The following is a 20,976-nucleotide window of genomic DNA, read 5'->3' on the forward strand; positions in this document are numbered from 1 at the left end:
ATACTAGTTAAGAACAAAATCTCATCTACTACCTTCTAGATAACTTTCCTCTAAGGGAAAATAGGTCCTGAGAAACTGCTTTATACTAGGCAATTATCATAGTCCTGCCTGGTAATAATTAACCCCACTTTACAGATAAGCTCAGGTATTTGCATACAAGGTTTAAGAGTTGGAAAACAGCAGAGTCAGAATTCAAATCCAAGACTTTCTATCTCTGAAGTATACAATCTTTCTATACCAAAACACTGCCTCCAATATAGTGTCTCAAATGCCTTTTGTGTGATTATTAATAAAACCTTATCTATAAATCAAGTATTTAGTAGTACAAATATACATCTACTAAAGAAGTTGGAAATTAAATGTATATAAAAGAATTCTTTTAAAAATAGAAGGGTTCCCATTTAAATCAATGTTTTACTTTTGGTATTCTAAATTCAGATTTCTCCACGCTGGAATAATTTAATGCATGACTTATCTCTTCAAGGAAACCATATAAAACAAAATAGAATTATAATTTTCCAAACACTACAAATATATATATATATATATATATATATATATATATATATATATATATTCATAAGATGCAATCTAACAAGACACATTTCAAGCATTTAAAACATTCCAAACACAAAGTCAAAATATGTCTTTATAATTATATTTAAACCTCATTCTTTCTACAAAGACAGTGTGTCAGGGGGAAAAAAGGACAGGAGAGGAAGCTGAAAGGGGCAATATGCATTCAGAGCCATCACTGTGTGCCTACATTTTAAAATGCCTCCTCCATATACAGGAGGTCACAGGACCTTGTGATAGGATCTTGTGTTTTTCTCTTATAAAAAGAGTTTCATCTGTGTTGGTTGCTTTTATGTGTTAGCTTTACTCAGAAGACCCCTGAGTGATAAAGGGCTCTGAGAAGGGATCACAGACCAAGCCTCTTCCTGAGGTGAATAGTTTTTAGTGAATAAATTTTCTAAAGTTGCCAGAAAAAAAATCAATTTGGTCTTTTAAAATGTTTGCTTATAATGTATATTCTTATTGATACAATCTTTCAAACACAATTTATATTTTTGAAAAAGGAGTTTAAAATTTAATTCAATATACAAAGGAATATTTAAGACAAACCAAACCATCAAATAAGTACCATCATTCTCTCAGTCTCTTACATCTCACCTCCACAATTACCTAATAACTATATTATCTTTTCTAATTCAATCAACTGACAGAGAACTAAGGATTCACCCCTCTGATGCTTAACAGATCTTTCAGAGTCTAGATATGATTATGCTCTTCCTACCAATAGATTAAGAACCTAAAATTAGTTTCCTAATAAAGCCCATATTCTTATTCTTGGCCAGTTAACTGGTATAATCACAAAGGTCCTACTCTCCAAGCCTTTATTACACCCTCCCTCACCCTGTAAATGATTACCAAAAATGTGAAAGATGTATATTTGTACAGTCATCCCTAGGTATCCACTGGGTAATGGTTCTAGGACCTTCCTCAGATATCAAAAGCTGCAGATGCTCAAGTCCCATTAAATGGCAATGGAATTAGCAAGACAAAAAAAATACATATACACACCCTTCTGTACACTTTAAATAATACTTAATAAAACATAATTTTATGCAATAGTTGTTATACTGTATTGTTCAAAGAACAATGAAAAAGAAAAATGTCCAAAAACAGCCAATATTCTATTTTACATATTAAATACAAAAAATTAGGTTAATGTGATAACTATTTCATGTCTTTCATCTCTAGCAAAAATAAATCCAATTTAAAATTTTTAATCTGAGTACATCACAATAATCCCCAAAGTCTTTAAATCTTTTTATTGTATTATAATTTTGTTGTATGTGCAATGAATGAACTTTCAGCTAAAGTTTGCAAATCTTTATTATGAAGCTTTTCATTTCAACTAAAAGAGTATCATGAAGTGAAAGAAAATATTTCTGTACTATTTTAAAATATGGGATTAGGGAGACTTGGAATATGGTAGAATAATGATCTGTGGCTTACTTCTTCAATGCAATGTTGAAATTTAAAAGGACATCACTTATGGTATAACTAGATCCCAAAAAATAAATCCTAGGAAACTATTTTTGTTAATCAAGCTCAAGATAGAAAAGGAACAGCAAAGATATTAAAATAATCAATAGTTTAAAGATATTTTTAAGAGTGATAAGGTGTTTTTCAGTGTGGTGAGAAAAATACTGACATTTTTTAAAATTCTATGAAATTTGGAAGGGCAAAGGTAGAATAAACAATGACTAACTACTTCATTAAATCCTAAAATACTTAATTTGGTTAACAAAATTGTATAATTTAAAAGGTCGATTTAGGTTTCAAAATGGGTCATACAGTATTATAAACAATAGAAAGCAATTATCCCCAAGAGATAGTAAAACTAAAAATGTTGAAAGATTAAAAAGAACCAGCTTTCTTGAGAGATATATTACATAGAATTCTTAAGATTACAAGCATCAATGAAAAAGTTCACTCTTCTCCATATCATTCCAACTCCCACCACACACCAAACAAAATGAAATAGTCCACCGGCAGCACTGTCAAAGATTAAAATATACTGGAATATTCCTCGAAATTCATCAAGTCTTGGGATACACTACTACTGATCTTCATTAGAAAATTGGAAATGAGTTTATCTATAATAAAATGTCAATACTCATAACTTAATGAAGAAAAAGCAAGAGAGAAAATTCATAAAATAGTTCAGACATTACTGTACATTTTTAATGTTATACTTATTTGAGTGTCAAAAACTTAAATACATAGAAAACATTAAACTATAATACTACTTTTGATTTATAATTAGCGTCTTACCTAATATGGGTGAGCTTTATTTTATAATTGATAAAATTCTAAAGTTATGGGCTGGGGTTATGATCCAGAGGTAGAGCACTTACCTAGCATGTGTCAGGCACTGGGTTTGATCCTCAGCACTGGATATAAGTAAAGATATAAGATTCCAAAACCTCAATTTTAAAACCTCCGAAAAATCAAAAGAAACACACAAAAAAAGGGATATACGAATGGATTCTGAAGAATCCTTAACACCAATGCAGAAAAAGAGTTATGCAGGAGGGGCAGAAGCAAACCCAGACCCTGCAAATATTTATTGACTACATAGTAAGTTCCATGTACTGCATCAAATGTTTTACTTAAATAACATTATTTAATTCTCATAACACCTGCACAAGATAGAAACTACTGTCTCCCCAATTTACAGACAAGAACATGAAGTTTACCAACTACTTAGGTTTGAAGCCGGGATTTGACATTTGTGTCTCCAAGACTATGCTCTTTTGTCTACTTAAGTAATTCTGAAAAGTGAGCAGAGCAGACTATAAGGAAAGTGAGATTGGGGTGATTAATTGGTTTGCCCAAATTAACCCAGCTAGCAGAGTTAGTAAACCCAGGTTTTCTGATTCAGCTTTTATGTTCAGTACTCTTTCTACTATATTACACATTAGGTTTCCTCAAACAAGATGTGCTTCTGCTGCATAGTAAGAATCCACACAATTCTCTTTGGTAGCCTAGATTTTTTTTACTTAATTTCAGGGAACCAAATTACTAAAATAGAAGAAAAAAACAAGAAAACAGAAATACTTAGCAGAAGCTAATGAATTCAAGAATATTAGATCACAGAAATTTATAGAGTTGATTTACCTGTACATGATAGGAAGGACTGGAAATTTTGGCAAAGACAACTAGCAGATATTACAAGAAGCAGTTTTAAGAAGATGATTAAAATTTTAGAGTCTGACTAGATGGGTTCAATTCTCAGCTCTACCACCTACCAATTGTATGATTTATCTTCCGTTAGTGTTTCTGTGCCTCAATTTCTTCATCTGTAAAGCTGGAATAATAATACTATCTTTATGGTTGTTGTTAAGATTAAATGATTCAATATGTAAAGTGTTCAGAAAAGTGAGTGGTATATAGTAATCACAATAATTATAGCTCCTACTATGTTGCATAATGAAACATACTTTTATTCAATATGTAAATCACATTTGAATTTTCTTTTATCTAGTTTAAGAAATAATTATTGCTTCTTGTCATAATTTTTCGTTTAAATCCCATTCCTTTCAGGATACATATTCCATTAGCTCTTACACATTATTTATTGGTCATAACCTGTTGAACAAATGTCAGTTCATTTATATCACATTTTACCTTTTCTCTCATTAGTTTTCCATTTTATTGAAAAGCCTTGAGTTTCATCAATACTTCTATGCTCTTAGGTGATTCCACCATTTTATAATTTCAGGAAAATCTCAAGCTAACCCCAGTTCTTTTCAGTTTTAAGACAAAAAAAAATATCAGGGGAGAAGGGAAAAGGAATAAAGTGAAAACACTTGATATCTGATTCATGCATTTTTGTTGTGTGCTCAGTCATGTTTCCAGGTTATGAGGATGAAGAATCTGAAAAACCACCAATTTTCAAAACCTCTATTTTAAAACCTTCGATAAACCAAAAAGAAGCACAAAAAGGGATATACGTATGGATTCTGATGAATCCTTGACACCAAAGCAGAAAAAGAGTGACGCGGGAGGGGCAGAAGCAAAGCCAGCCCCTGCAAAGAAGGACACAGCAGTGGCAGAGGAAAAACCAGTCCTTGCAAAGAGGGACTCCAGAGTAGCAGAATCAAAGCTAGCTCCTGTAAACAGTGACTCCAGAGTGGCAGAGGCAAAGCCAGCCCCTGAAATGAGTGACACCGGAGTTGTAGAGGCAAAGCCAGCCCCTGCAAAGAATGACTCAGGAGAGGCAGAAGCAAAGCCTGCCCCTGCAAAGAGGGACTCCAGAGGGGCAGAAGCAAAACCAGCCCCTGCAAAGTGTGACATCAGAGTAGCATAAGCAAAGCCAGCCCCTGCAAAAGAGTGACTCACGAGAGGCAGAAGCAAAGCCAGCACCTGCAAAGAGGGACTCCAGAGGGGCAGAAGCAAAGCCAGCCCCTGCAAAGAGTGACACAGGAGTGGCAGAGGCAAAACCAGCCTCTGCAAAGAGCGAAAACGGAGTGGCAAAACCACAGGAATGGAGGCGCCCAGCCAGACCGGAGGAGGAAGATACCAGGCGCCCAGCCAGACCAGAGGAGAAAGTCCTGCCCCGCCCCAAGTGCTAGTCCTAAGGAAGCCCATCAACCCTTAAAACCCATCAAAGGGGGTGTGGCTACTAGCACGGTTCTTCGACTGATCCAGGTACCCGGTTTCCAACTCCCCCACCCTTAGCTGCGATAACTCAAAATATTTCCCACAAGCTTTTGGGGGTTGAAACTATCAACCCAAAACAACAACTGTACAGGCACCTGGTTTCTACCTCAGAGACTAGAGTAGGGAAGATACAGGTGGAAGCTCATTTCCTTTCACACTGGCTATACCCACCACCCTGAATACAGAGGCTCAAGCTAGGAATAGACAACGCCACCTACTGGAAGCAAGGAAAACAGTGTTCTGAGACACTTTTTTTTTCTCTCTCTCTCTTTCTCTTTTCTTCTCTCTCTTCCACAACTTCAGCATATGTGAAACCAAGAACTGTGCATGAATAACCGAATTACCAAAGTAATTACCAAAGTAATATACCCCATCTCCCCCCATTTTTTTCTTTATTTCTATCTTACTTCCCTTTCCCTTCTCTTATTTCTCTTTTCTTCCTTGTTATTTTTCTTTCTTTTTTTTAAATTTGTATTCTCTCTATCCTACTTTCAATCTCCTAACTTTTGCTATCTATACATAGGGTAACTATCTAAATAGATAGGAGGTTGTGTCTATACATTCTTCCATAAATTACCAGTCTAGTGGTTAGAGTTCTCCAAAGGTGCTAAGTTAGTTTAACCTCATACCCTCACTCCTTTCCCTCTAAGTATAACATCCTTCATCTGAAATTAAGTTTTCTATATGCCACCAGTTATGATACGCCTTTTATGAAACTAAGGAATATATTCTTAAGTAATAATTAAAACCAATATCTATAGTCTTAGAATCTATCTATAAATGTATTAATAATGAAAACGTGTGCTTAGATAATGTACTATTGATATTTGGGTCTGTTAACATTGTCTTTCTCTGCAAAAAAGAGGGATTTTGGAGCTATACAAGAACAATACAAATATATAAGGGGAAAAACATTAGCACAACAGTTTCACAAAGCTAGAAAGAATCATGAGCAGTATGAAAAGACAAGGAAAGAAAGGACCACAAACAATACAGGTCAATTCAACATTAGATGAGGTAATATCTGCAGCTGATGGAATGTCAGACAAAGGGTTCAGGATATACATGCTTCAGATGATCTGGAGTCTCAAGGAAGACATTATTCATCAAATTCAGACAATGAAAAATCACTTTGACAATGAATTACATAAACAAATCCAAGAAGCAAAAGATCAACTCTATAGGGAGATAGAGGATATAAAAAACAAACAAACAGAAATCCTGGAAATGCAGGAAACAATAAACCAAATTAAAAACTCAAATGAGAGTATTACCAGCAGAGTAGAACACTTGGAAGATAGAACTTCAGACAACGAAGACAAAGTTTTTCAACTTGAAAAGAACATAGACAGCTCAGCGAGAATGTTAAGAAATCATGAGCAGAACATCCAAGAATTATGGGATAACATCAAGAAACCAAACCTAAGAGTTATTGGGATACCAGAGGGTACAGAGGTCCAAACCAAGGGAATGAGCAATCTATTCAATGAAATAATACTAGAAAACTTCCCAGACTTAAAGAATGAAAAAGAAATCCAAATACTAGAACCCTACAGGACATCGAATGTGCAAAATCATAAGAGATCCACACCAAGACACATAATAATGAAGATGCCCAACATACAGAATAAGGAGAGAATCTTAAAAGCCACAAGAGAGAGGAAGCAGATTACATTTAGGGGTAAACCAATCAGGATAACTGCTGATCTTTCAACACAGACTCTGAAAGCTAGAAGATCCTGAAACAACATATTTCAAACACTGAAAGAAAAAGGGTTCCAATCAAGAATCATGTATCCAGTGAAATTAAGCTTCAGGATTGAAGATGAAATAAAAATCTTCCATGAAAAACAAAAGTTAAAAGAATTTGAAGCTAGAAAACCAGCTCTTCAAAACATCCTTGGCAAAACATTACAGGAAGAGGAAATGAAAAATAACAATGAAAACCAACAGTGGGAGGTAGTACAGTAAAGGAAAAACTAAGCATAGAGGAAAAACAAATCATGTTAAGTATCATACATAACCAAATATGGCTGGAAATATAAACCATATCTCAATAGTAACCCTAAATGTTAATGGCTTAAATGCACCAATCAAAAGACATAGGCTAGTAGAATGGATTAAAAAAAAAGATCCAACAATATGCTGCCTACAGGAAAAGACATACACAGACTGAAGGTGAAAGGTTGGGAAAAATCATATCACTCATACAGACCCCAGAAGCAAGCAGGGGTGTCCATACTTGTATCAAATAAAACAGACTTCAAGCCAAAGTTAATCAAAAGGGATAAACAATGACACTACATACTGCTCAAGGGAACCATATACCAACAAGACTTGACGATCATTAATATATATGCCCCAAACAATGGTGCAGCTACGTTCATCAAACAAACTCTTCTCAAGTTCAAGAGTCTAATAGACCACAACACAATAATCATGGGAGATTTTAATACACCTCTCTCACCAATGGACAGATCTTCCAAACAAAAGTTGAATAAAGAAACCATAGAGCTCAATAATATAATCAATAACCTAGACTTAATTGATATATACAGAATCTACCACCTAACATCAAGCAGATACACTTTCTTCTCAGCAGCACATGGATCCTTCTCAAAAATAGACCATATATTATGCAATAGGGCAAATCTTAGCAATTACAAAGGAGTTGAGATACTACCATGCATTTTATCTGATCATAATGGAATGAAATTGGAAATCAATAATAAAATGAGAAAAGAAAAACCCTACATCACATGGAGATTAAACAATATGCTACTGAATGAACAAAGGGTTACAGAAGACATCAAAGAGGAAATTAAAAAATTCTTAGAGGTAAACTAAAACTCAGACACAACATATTGAAATCTTTGGGACACTATGAAAGCAGTACTAAGAGGAAAATTCATTTCATGGAGTTCATTCCTTAAAAGAAGGAAAAGCCAACAAATAAATGACCTCATACTACACCTCGAAGCCTTAGAAAAAGAAGAACAAATCAGCATCAAATATGGTAGAAGGCAAGAAATAATTAAAATTAGAGCTGAAATCAATGAAATCAAAACAAAAGAAACAATTGAAAAAATTAACAAAACTAAAAGTTGGTTCTTTGAAAAAATAAATAAGATTGATAGACCACTAGCCACGCTAACAAAGAGAAGAAGAGAGAGAACCAAAATTACTAGCTTATGGGATGAAAAAGGCAACATCACAACAGACAATTCAGAAATACAGAAGATAATTAGAAATTATTCAAGGTAGGCAGACCTGTGACTCATCAGCAGATCAGGCCCAGCAACCCTCAGAGCGGCAGAGCCACCCCCCCCCCTGCCTGCAAGGTAGGCGCACCTGGCACCCACTGGCAGGTCAGGCCCAGCAACCCGTAATAGTGAGTGACCTGAAGCACTTGCCCTCTGACTAATCAGTGCTGCAAACTCAGGGGCATCATAGGAAAAGGCAATAGCAAAAAACACACCATCCCCTCTGTGGAGCTCACTCAGTCATGACAGAAGTGGTCAGACAAGGTGCTGGGGTGACAACAGTCAGAAACCAATAGGTGTGGTGGGTGCAGGAACTATTGTATTTCTCTCTGTTGCTATGAAGGAGTGCTATCTCAGGAGTGGTACCTTGGGATCCCTAGCTCTGCACACCTAGGAATAAGACAATGGCTAAGGCTTTTACCCCCCAATAAGTTCCTTTAGCTTTTGTGCCCACCATGGAACAAGCAGGAGTAAGATATGGCCAGAGCCAGGAAAAATTCCTCTCAGGGCCTCCCTTTGCTGTGTGAATCCAGGGGAAGGGTGATGCTCAGCATGTTTCTTCCTAACTCCCGACTCCTTCAGCTGAACTGCTTGCAGCAGTGACTGAGAGTGGGACATGGTCAGCACTGGACAAAGTTTTAGGCTAAGCAACCCAGAGGCAGGACAACAGCTGAAGCAGGGTTTGTTCCAAATTACTCCAGCAGGCCACTGTGGTCAGGGTAACAGTGGAACCACTGAGTTCTTTCCCCATAAACAGGGAAAAAACTGTGTGTGGATCTGGGAGGGACTAGTAGTAGGTTACTGCCTTCAGACCTGACACCGGTGTGAATCTGCACATAACTGAACAAGTCCCTGGTCTTAGAATGCAAGCTCCCTAATCTCCTGGTACTTGAGGGCAGTGTCCTTCATTACTCTCCATCTTGAAACATCCTTCCCCAACAGAGGGAAGCTAGAGGGCTTGAGTCAGTCACTCTCCTGGACCAAGTTTGGTTCATGAGACAGTTACCCACTGAGCCACTGCAGTGAAATGTCTGTGAAGTCCCAGAGATAGGAATGTGCAGAGGGGTGTCTGACCCTACAGTAGTTCAAATTCAGATTATAGTTTTTTTCTCAAGATGGCTCCTGGATACAACACCTGGGGGTTCATTGGGCCATGATGTGAAATCCTTTTCCCAAAAAAGGGTATTATGCAGATTTCCATTTATTTATTTAATTAGTTTATAAGCCCATGTTAATTGTGGAACTTCCAATAGCCACATCTGCACTAACAGCAAGGTATCTAGATGGTATCAGATATGCACTGGCAACAGCAAAGCATTTTATCTGATGCTATAATTCTTTGAGGTAAGTACTCTTATAATTTATAAATTTCTGAAAGAAAACTGAAGCACACATATATAGGCTTAAATTGTTTACTGTACTTACTTATAACAAGAGTATTTTAAGCAACCAAATTCCCAGTAAAAGCAGATTAAGCAAGTACTTCCCAACAATAAATAAGAGATTAAATTACAGCAGGTCCACACCATAAAATTTTATATTAGTAAAAAAATCATGGTTTTGAGGGCTGGGGTTGTGGCTCATCAGTAGAGCACTCACCTAACACATGCAAGGCTCTGGGTTTGATCCTCAGCACCATATAAATAAATAAATAGGGGGGATTCAGCATGGTGGCCAGTGGGGAGGTGGCACTCCCATGACCTGCTCCACTGCACTGGCAGAGAGCGAGTTCAGAATGACTGAATGCTGTCTTGTCACGAATGTTCAACGGAGTTGGGCTACAGTGAAACCTAGGGGAGATGTTTGAACATCTCAGAGGCTGCAGCGTGGTCAGACACAGGTGAATCAGAGAGAAACAGCCCAGACTCACCCTTCCCATCGGACACCCTGGGAAGGAAACAGGCATCCACCATAGCAGAGAACTGAAGTCATCAGAGTTTGGCGGATGGGATTGCTTCACAGCGAATTTGGCAACAACAGGTGTGTGACCCTCAGCCCACCATATCTATACAGCTGGGAAAACTCAAAAATCTCCCCCAGCTCTCTGTGGGCATGATTATAGGAGCCAAGGGAAACAGGAAAGGCACCTGTCCTCCAACTCCCTCTCCCACCAGGGATGAAAACCTAAACCTTTCTCACCACCTCTTGGGGGCATGGCTATCAGAGGGAATAGGCCAGAATAAGCTGTCCTCCCCAACTCCCATGCTCCACAAACTTGGGGTTTGTGTGAATTGCAAACAGAGAGAGTGCCCAGTCATTCAAGAGAGCAGGATGTCCAGGAGGCTCTAGGCCCAGAGTGTAGCTATATCTCTGGAGAAACGCACCAGTGAGTGGGGCCTGGCTGGCAGGAGAAGCAGCGGGTTGGAGACCAGGAGCGGCATTTTTCTTTTTTTTTTCTTTTTTAATTTTTAGTTTTTCCTTTTCTTTTTTTCTACCTCTTTTTCTCTCTCTCTCTCTTTTTATGGATTTCTTCCTTCCCCTTCCCCTAACTTTCCTCCCAAGCATTACAACTTCTATTACATGTATTTTATTAAATACAAATAGGTGAATGTTCCGAGGCTTTCTATAGTGCTCCCACATTCCTAGCTACCCTGAATATTCCTGTCTATTCTCCTGTTAGTATCCTCCTTCAGTAGAGAAATCTTCCAAGGTATCTAAGATATACTAACCCTCATACCATCACATCACCTGACTTAAACATTAAGTCCTAAGACCAAACCGCAGTTCTCTATATGCCACCAGAATCCCTATGCCTTTTATGAAAAAAATGAATTTACTTTAAATTACAATGAAACCCAACATCTCTAGATATTGTCTCCCATCACAAAGGAGAGATCCCAGAGCTATACAAAACCAAAACAATTTATAGGAGAAAATAGTAACACAGCAGTGAAACAGAGCTGGAATGTAACAAAGTAACGTGAGCATCATGAAAAAAAAAAAAAGGAAAAAAGGAACACAAACAATGAAGGACAGCTTAAATTTACAGCAGAACCTAGAGGCATCAGAGAAATGGTCAGATAAAGAACTCAAAGCATACCTGATTCAGATGGAATGGAATCTTAAAAAGGTCATTAGACAGAAAATGCAAATAATGAAAGATCACTTCAACAATGAATTACATAAACAAATTCAAGAAGCAAAAGAACAACTCTGCTGGGAGATAGAGGTTATAAAAAAATCAAACAGAAATCTTAGAAATGAAGAAAATTATAAACCAAATTAAAAACTCAAATGAGAGTATTACCAGTAGAGTAGATCAAGTAAAAGTCAGAACATCAGACAATGAAGACAAAATATATCATCTTGAAAAGAGTCTAGTCAACTCAGAAAGGCTGGTAGGAAACCATGAGCAAAATATCCAAGAGATAAGGGATATCATAAAAAAATCCAAACATAAGATAGAGGAAGGTATAGAGGTCCAAATAAAAGGAAAGAGCAATCTGTTAAATGAAATAATTTTAGAAAACTTTCCAGACATGAAAAATGAACAGATGTCCAAATCCTAGAAGCCTAAAGGATGCTGAATTTACAAAACCACAAGAGACCAACACCAAGACACATTATTACGAAGATATCCAACATAGAAAACAAGGCAAGAATATTAAAAGCTACAAGAGAAAGGAGGCAGATTAGATTCAGGGGTAAGCCAATTAGGTTAATGGCTGATTTTTCATTACAGATGCTGAAAGTGAGAAGATCCTGGAACAATGTATTTCAAATGCTCTAAGATAATGGGTACCAACCAAGAATATTGTATCCAGCAAAATTAAGCTTCAGATTTGACAACAAAATAAAAATCTTTCACGATAAACAAAAGTTAAAAGAATTTGCAGACAGAAAACTAGCACTGCAAAGCATTTTGGGCAAAACCCTACACAAAGAGGAAATGAAAAACAACAGCCAAAACCAACAGTGGGAAGTAACTCAGGAAAGGGGGGGGAACTAATCAAAGAGGGAAAAACAAACCAAATTAAAAATAAAATCAACAAACAAACATGACTGGAAGTACAAACTATATATCAATAGTAACCCTAAATGTTAATGGCTTAAAATCACCAATTAAGCAACATAGGATGGTAACCTGGATTAAAAAAAAACAGTTTGTTCAATATGCTGCCTTCAGGAGACTCATCTGATAGGAAAAGACATACATAGGCTAAAGGTTAAAGGTTGGAAAAAATCATACCACTCACATGGACTTTGGAAGCAAGCAGGGGTGGCCATACTCATATTGAATAAAATCGACTTCAAGCCTAAGTTAATCAAAAGGGATAAATAAGGACACTATATACTGTTAAAGGGAACCATTCACCAACAAGACATAACAATTATCAATATATATGCCCCCAAACAATGGTGCTGCTACATTCATAAAACAAACTCTCCTCAAGTTCAAGAGACAAGTAGACCACAACATAATAATTATGGGTGACTTAAACACACTTCTCTCACCATTGGACAGATCTTCAAAACAAAAGTTGAATAAAGAAACTATAGAACTCAATAACACAATTAATAGCCTAGACTTAACCAACATATATAGAATATATCAACCATCATCAAGTGGATATACTTTCTTCTCAGTAGCACATGGATCCTTCTCAAAAATAAACCATATTATGCCATAGGGCAATCCTTAGAAATTATAAAAGAGTAGAGATAATACCATGCATCTGATCAGATCATAATGGAATGAAACTGGAAATCAATGATAAAAGAAGGAAGGAAAAATCCTACATCACTTGGAGAATGAACAATATGTTACTGAATGATCAATGGGTTACAGAAGACATCAAGGATAAAATTTAAAAAATTCTTAGAGATAAATGAAAAAAAAAAGACACAACATATTCGAATCTATGGGAAACAATGAAAGCAGTTCTAAGAGGAAAATTCATTGCTTGGAGTTCAGTCCGCAAAAAAAAAAAAAAAAAGAAAGAAAGAAAGAAAAGAAAACCAACAAATAAATGATCTCACACTTGATCTCAAAACCCTAGAAAAAGAACAGCAAAACAACAGCAAATGTAGTAGAAGGCAAAATATCAGAGCTGAAATCAATGAAATTGAAACAAAAGAAACAATTGAAAAAATTGACAAAACTAAAAGTTGGTTCTTTGAAAAAATAAATAAGATCGACAGACCCTTAGCCATGCTAATGAAGAGAAGAAGAGCGAGAACTCAAATTATTAGCATACGGGATGAAAAAGGCAATATCACAACAGACACTACAGAAATAAAGAAAATGACTAGAAATTATTTTGAAACCTTATATTTCAATAAAATAAAAGATAGTGAAGGATCGATAAATTTCTTAAGTCATATGATCTGCCATCAAAATACTACCAACCAAGAAAAGCCCAGGACCAGATGGGTATAGAGCAGAGTTTCACAAAACCTTTAAAGAAGAACTATTACCAATACTTTTCAAGCTATTTCAGGAAATAGAAAAAGAGGGAGAACTTCCAAATTCATTCTACGAGGCCAACGGCACCCTGATTCCTAAACCAGACAAAGACACTTCAAAGAAAGAAAACTACAGACCAATATCTCTAATGAATATAGATGCAAAAATCCTCAATAAAATACTGGCAAATCAGATACAAAAACAAATCAAAAAGATTGTGCACCATGATCAAGTAAGATTCATCCCTGGGATGCAAGGCTAGTTCAATATATGGAAATCAATAAAAGCTATTCACCACATCAATAGCCTTAAAGATAAGAACTATATGATCATCTCAAAAGATGCAGAAAAACCATTCAACAAAGTATAACATCCCTTTATGTTCAAAACACTAGAAAAACTAGGGATAACAAGAATTTAACTCAACGTTGTGAAAGCTATCTATGCTAAGCCTCAGGCTATCATCATTCTGAATGGAGAAAAATTGAAGGCATTCCCTCTAAAATCTGGAACAAGACAGGGATGCCCTCTTTCACCACTTCTATTCAACATAGTTCTCGAAATACTGGCCAGAGCAATTAGAAAGACAATAGAAATTAAAGGCATAAACATAGGAAAAAAAGAATTTAAATTAGCACTATTTGCGACTGACATGATCCTATACCTAGAAGACCCAAAAGGTTCTACCTAGAAACTTCTAGAGCTGAAAAATGAATTCAGCAAAGTGGCAGGATATAAAATCAGCATGCATAAATCAAAGGCATTCCTATATATCAGTGACAAATCCTCTGAAATGGAAATGAGGACAACTACCCCATTCACAATATCCTCAAAAAAAATAAAATACTTGGGAATCAACCTAACAAAAGAGGTGAAAGACCTATACAATGAAAACTACAGAAGCCTAAAGAGAGAAATAGAAGAAGACCTTAGAAGATGGAAAGATACACCTTGTTCATGGATAGGCAGAACTAATATCATTAAAATAGCCATATTATCAAAAGTACTCTATAGGTTTAATGCAATGACAATCAAAATCCCAACAGCATTTCACACAGAAATAGATAAAGCAATCATGAATTTCATCTGGAAAAATAAAAGACCTAGAATAGCAAAAGCAATTCTAAGCAGGAAGTGTGAATCAGGCAATATAGCGATACCAGACTTCAAACTATACTACAGAGCAATAGTAAGAAAACCAGCATGATACTAGTACCAAAACAGGCGGGTGGACCAATGGTACAGAGGAGAGGACACAGAGACCAATCCACAAAATTACAACTACCTTATATTAGACAAAGGTGCTAAAAGCACGCAATGGCGAAAGGATAGCATCTTCAACAAGTGGTGCTGGGAGAACTGGAAATCCATATGCAACAAAACGAAATTGAATCCCTTTCTCTCATCATGCACACAAGTTAACTCAAAATGGATCAAGGAGCTAGGAATCAAACCAGAAACTCTGCATCTAATAGAAGAAAAAATTGGCCCTAATCTCCATCTAGTGGGTCAGGCTCCACTATTAATAGGAAATCTATAGCACAAGAGTTAAAATCAAGAATCAACAAATGGGACGTATTCAAACTAAAAAGTTTTTTTTCTCAGCAAGAGAAATAATAAATGAGGTAAATAGGGAATGTACAGCCTAGGAACAAATTTTTACCCCTCACACTTCAGATAGAGCACTAATATCCAGAGTATACAAAGAACTAAAAAAGTTAAACAACAAGAAAACAAATAACCCAATCAACAAATGGGCCAAGCATCTGAACAGACATTTCTCAGAGGAGGATATACAATCAAACAACAATTACATGAAAAAATGCTCACCATCTCTAGCAATCAGAGAAATGCAAATTAAAACCACTCTAAGATACCATCTCACTCCAGTAAGAATGGCAGCCATTATGAAGTCAAACAATAACAAGTGTTGGCAAGGATGTGGGGAAAAGGGTACACTTGTACATTACTGGTGGGACTTCAAATTGGTGCAGCCAATTTGGAAAACAGTATGGACATTCCTTGGAAAGCTGGGAATGGAACCACCATTTGACCCAGCTATTCCCCTTCTCGGACTATACCCAAAAGACCTAAAAAGAGCATACTACAGGGATACATCTACATCACTGTTCATAGCAGCACAATTCACAATATCTAGACTGTGGAACCAACCTAGATGCCCTTCAATAGATGAGTGGATTAAAAAAATGTGGCATTTACACATAATGGAATATTACTCAGCAGTAAAAAATAACAAAATCATGGCATTTGCAGGGAAATGGATGGCATTAGAGCAGATTATGCTAAGTAAAGTTAGATAATCCCTAAAAAATGCTGAATGTCTTCTTTAATATAAGAGGGGCAACTGAAAACAGAGCAGGGAGAAAGAGCATGAGAAGAAGATTACCATTAAACAGGAACCAGAGGTGGCAGGGAATGGGAGAGAGAAGCGGAATTATACAGAAGATAGATGGAGACCGTCATTGTTATACAAAATTACATATAAGATGGTGTGAGAGGGAAGAAAAAAAAGAGAGAGAGAAATGTGTTACAGTAGATGGGGTAAAGAGAGGTGATGGGAGGGGAGGGGAGGGGAGAAGGGATAGGAAGGGCAGCAGAATACAACAGACAGTAGTATGGCAGTATGTATAAACATGGCTGTATAACCAATGTGATCCTGTAATATGTACACTGGAAAAATAAGAATTTATACCCCATTTGAATCTAAATAAATTAATAAATAAATAAATATATGTATTTTGTCCACCAACAACTAAAAAATAAATACTTTTTTTAAAAAAATCATGGTTTGAATAATTTTTCATTACAGGGGAAAATGTCCACAGGACAATATGAATTTTACCAACTTGCTAAATCATTCTGAACTTTCAATGATCTGAAAAATCTATAAAATAAAAATTATTCAATTTTTTTCATAAGGATGTGCATTGAGATAAAATAATATTTTTAAAACTAAATAGAAGCTATATATAGTAATGGCTACCATGATTTTTTTAAGAGAGAGAGAGAGAGAGAGAGAGAGAGAAAATTTTAATATTTATTTTTTTAGTTTTTGGCGGACACAAAATCTTTATTTGTATGTGGTGCTGAGGTTAAAACCCAGGTCACACGCATGCCAGGCAAGTGTGCTGCTGCTTGAGCCACATCCCCAGCCCAACTACTATGATTTTCACAAACCAAGAATAACTGCATTTTTTAAACTTTATTATATTCTAGTCACTGTATTGGGTTTGGGGGAGAAAAATAAGAGATGGAGAGACCTCCTCTTGTGTAGACACCTATATAGCAAAATAAATACCCCCTGGGACACATATTTCACATAAGATGTGTATTTCCATTACTTCAGTACCAAGGCTAAATCAGTTTATTTCAGGAATGGAAAGAATAGACCTAGATAAGAATTCTTAAGGAAGAACACCCAGAAGAGATTGAGCCTGATAACAGGACTTCATGTGGGGAAAAATAAAGCAAAAACAGTTCCAAGCAGAGAATTCATTCCATATAAAGGCAGTATGTTGTGCGCTATTTTTCTAGGAATAGCAAGGAATCCCAAATGTCTAGCCTAAGTGTAGAGGATAAGGTTGTTGGACCAGTTAATTATGTACTTTCTGTGTCTTGTAAAAGTTTAACTCTTTAGACAATTTTGTCTACATTGTTCTCAACACATGATAATTGAAGAGTTTAAAGCATTATTCTATGTATTAGGAAAGATAATTTGGTAGAGGGAAGGATGGATAGAGTTAAGAAAGCTCGATATAAATCCAAATTCTATCATGTAAATTTTTAAATATTGGAAAGTTATATTAATTATGCCTCTATTTCTCTACTTATAAAATAGTGCATCTCCCTCAGAGTCCTAGGGAAGATTAAATAAATTAATAATTCAGAAAAATGCCTCATTTAATAAATATAATCTTTAAAAAATTAAGTAAGTGATGATGAGCAGATGTTTTAACAATTCCTGACCATCATAACACCATCTCAAATTTTAATGCCTTAAATTTATATAAATTGGTTGGATGGAAAGGCAGCTTTATGAAATATATATTACCCAATTTAAACTTAAAATTCATTTTAATGATTTATCTTTTCCCTAAAATGAACCACAGGAATTTATTTGTAAAAGTAGTGTTGAAAATAAATGAGTCTTCAACTAGAATAATTATTTATTTATAGTAATAGAAAGTAGTTCATGATGCTGGGCACAGTGGCATATACCTGTAATCCCAGGAATTTAGAAGGTCAAGACAAGAGGATTGCAAGTTTGAGGCCAGCTTCCTAGATACCCATCAACAGATAAATGGATAAAAAATGTGGCATATATACACAATGGAATATTACTCAATAATAAAAGAGAGTAAAATCATGGCATTTGTAGGTAAATGGATGGAGTTAGAGAAGATAATGCTAAGCAAAGTTAGCCAATCCCAAAAAAAGAAATTCTGAATGCTTTCTTTGCTATAAGGAGACTGATTCATAGTGAGATAGGAAGCAGGAACATGCGAAGAATAAACAAATTCTAGATAGGGAAGAGGGGTTGGAGGGGAAGGGAGAGGGCATGGGGTTATTGATGATGATGAAATGTAATGATCATTATTATCCAAAGTACAGGTATGAAGACACAAATTGGTGTGAATATACTATGTATACAAAAAAGATACGAAAAATTTTGCTCTATATGTTTAATAAGAATTGTAATGCATTCCACTGTCATATATAAATTTTTAAACAGTTTCCTTCCCCTGCCAGCTATTACCACAGGGCCCAAATGATAACTTCTCTTATCTCAGAAATGTAGATTTCTGTGTGAAGCCCCAGGTCAAGGCCAGAGGCCTTGTTTACTTATTTTTACAAACTACTATACTGGATACATGTTTGTGAGAAACTAGAAAGGGGGTGACCAGCATCTGGAGTTCTGGACACCTGAGAAGTGTTGGCATTATTTTTTCCTTGTAGATCTTGCAGAACTCAGCTGTGAACCCATCTGGGCCCAGGATATTCCTGGTTGGTAGGCTTTGGATGGTGTCTTCTTTTTCCTTGCTTGAAATTGATCTGTTTAAATTGTGTATGTCCTCTTGACTCCATTTGGGTTGATCCTTTGCTACTGTAGTGTATCCTAACTCCAGAGCATCTCTGGCTTCAGTCATTTATCAAAGCTAAAATCATACCATAAGATACATGAAGAAACAAAGCAAGTGGAAACCAAGCTTGATCGTGGCTTCTTTCATATGTGATTTCATTTGCCCTCAGTTTTGTATTTCTGTTGGATCAAAAAATTCCATGTTGCCATTTGGCACCACAATGAACCAATCTATATTGCAACTAGCAACAAGTAAGTTGAGAGGGAAGATGAAGCAGGGCAATGAAACAAGCAAAATACAGTGACAATCATATGAACAAGAAATCACGAGCAACATGATCTAACATTAATGTCAACACATTCTAAATCAGATAATATAATTCTAAAGTAGACTGAGAGGGAAATAGGAGCACATCAATTGTGGAGTGAGGAGAACAACACTACTGCCTTCATCCTACTCCTTCTCCTTTCCTTCCTCCGCTGTTGCTGACACTCCTTCATCAAACTGAAAAATAACATATTTACATGTAGAAAATACTTAAAATCTACAAAAAACTCAAGATATTTATAAAACCTTATTGATGTAGTTAATCATTTTAGTAAGTTGATAAATGCCTCTATCACACTCTCTTGCATGCTGTAAGCAATTCAGTGTCTTCCTTCAACAGGTACTAAGTTATTGTGGTTTAGATGCTTCTATCAAAGTATTGAAATCACAGAAATCATTTCAACAAGGAAAACTTAACATAGATTTATTCATGCCTGAAGAAGAATTAACTAGTAAAAGGTGGCTAACTACTAAAAGAAGTTTCCGAAGAATGCAGAAGTTGCATATATAGGAAGCAGATACTACTTCTTGGGATGAGGCAGAGTAGCCAAGAAAAGAAGCAATGTACAATAGGGACCCCAATGAGACAAAGGTGCAGAACTCATTGGGGAAAAATGGATCATGGCCCACTGGAAGTTTGAAAGGGATCTGTAATGCTCCAACTAACCAGGTGTCCTCTTTCATAGTAATCCACAGAACACTTATAACAGCAAATGTATGGGGTTTTCCACACCAAGTTATTCTCCAATTCTCCGCATACATGTGGGTGTCCTATAATTCCATTAAAGAATTAGCAGAGACTCCACAGGTTAAGTGGACCCCAAACTCTTGCAAGAATGTCCCCCATGACTTCAGATGACATACACAAGATGCTGCCTTAATTTACCCACCTATTTCTGAAGTGTCTGTCACTATAAGGAGGTCCAATGAAGTCTCTGCAGTGGAAGAGGAAACCACTGCTTAGACCTTTCAGACCTTTGCCCATACTGTAGAAAAGACTTAAGGATGTGTTGGGCTTTAGCAAAGAGAGGAACAGCATCATTAGAAAGTGAAAAGTGGATACAGGAACACTCAGAGAATAAAGTGGGCAATCTCAAGAGCAAGAAGAGACACACTACTAGGGATAAAGTTCAGGTTATTTTATTAGGGGTACAAAGGTAGAATATATGATCCAAAGGGAAAGAACTTCCTTGGAGATTGGAAAATATTCAGCAAGATGGTTTTCCGTTAGGGAATCTGGTCTGCTGTGTTGTTTTCAGCTGATTGGCCAGACATTGATCCAATAATATTAGCAACAAGTTTCATGAAGTTAGTAGTGTCTTTGTATTGGAATCTTGTTCCTGCTTTGCTCTATTACAGAAAATTTATATGGAACTGAAAAATTATAAAGTAATTTTTGGAATTGTTTGGTGCATTTTTATATTTTGGTCTCTTTCTGACCCTTTAGCTTCTTAGTCCAAGTCAAAAGCAGTTTACAAGTTATTGTTCCACATCCCAACAGGCACATTTCTCCTTGAGAGATTTTTTTCCTTAGTATCCCTAAATTTCTATCTCATTCCCAAGGCCCATCCTCCAATCCCAAGATCCATCCTCAGATTAGATGATTTTTGAGAGTGATTTTCTAGAATGACTCACGAAAAAC

The 20,976-nt window shown here is 36.2% G+C and overlaps 1 pseudogene; it reads right to left on the reverse strand.

Annotated features, from left to right (window-relative positions):
- Nucleotides 1–19,065: 19,065 nt before the first annotated feature.
- On the reverse strand, nt 19,066–19,459 carry LOC143400741 (protein cornichon homolog 4 pseudogene; annotated as a pseudogene).
- Between the last annotated feature and the right edge of the window lie 1,517 nt (nt 19,460–20,976).

The sequence above is a fragment of the Callospermophilus lateralis genome, chromosome 6 (genome assembly GCF_048772815.1).
Source record: "Callospermophilus lateralis isolate mCalLat2 chromosome 6, mCalLat2.hap1, whole genome shotgun sequence".
In the NCBI taxonomy this organism is placed as follows: domain Eukaryota; kingdom Metazoa; phylum Chordata; class Mammalia; order Rodentia; family Sciuridae; genus Callospermophilus; species Callospermophilus lateralis.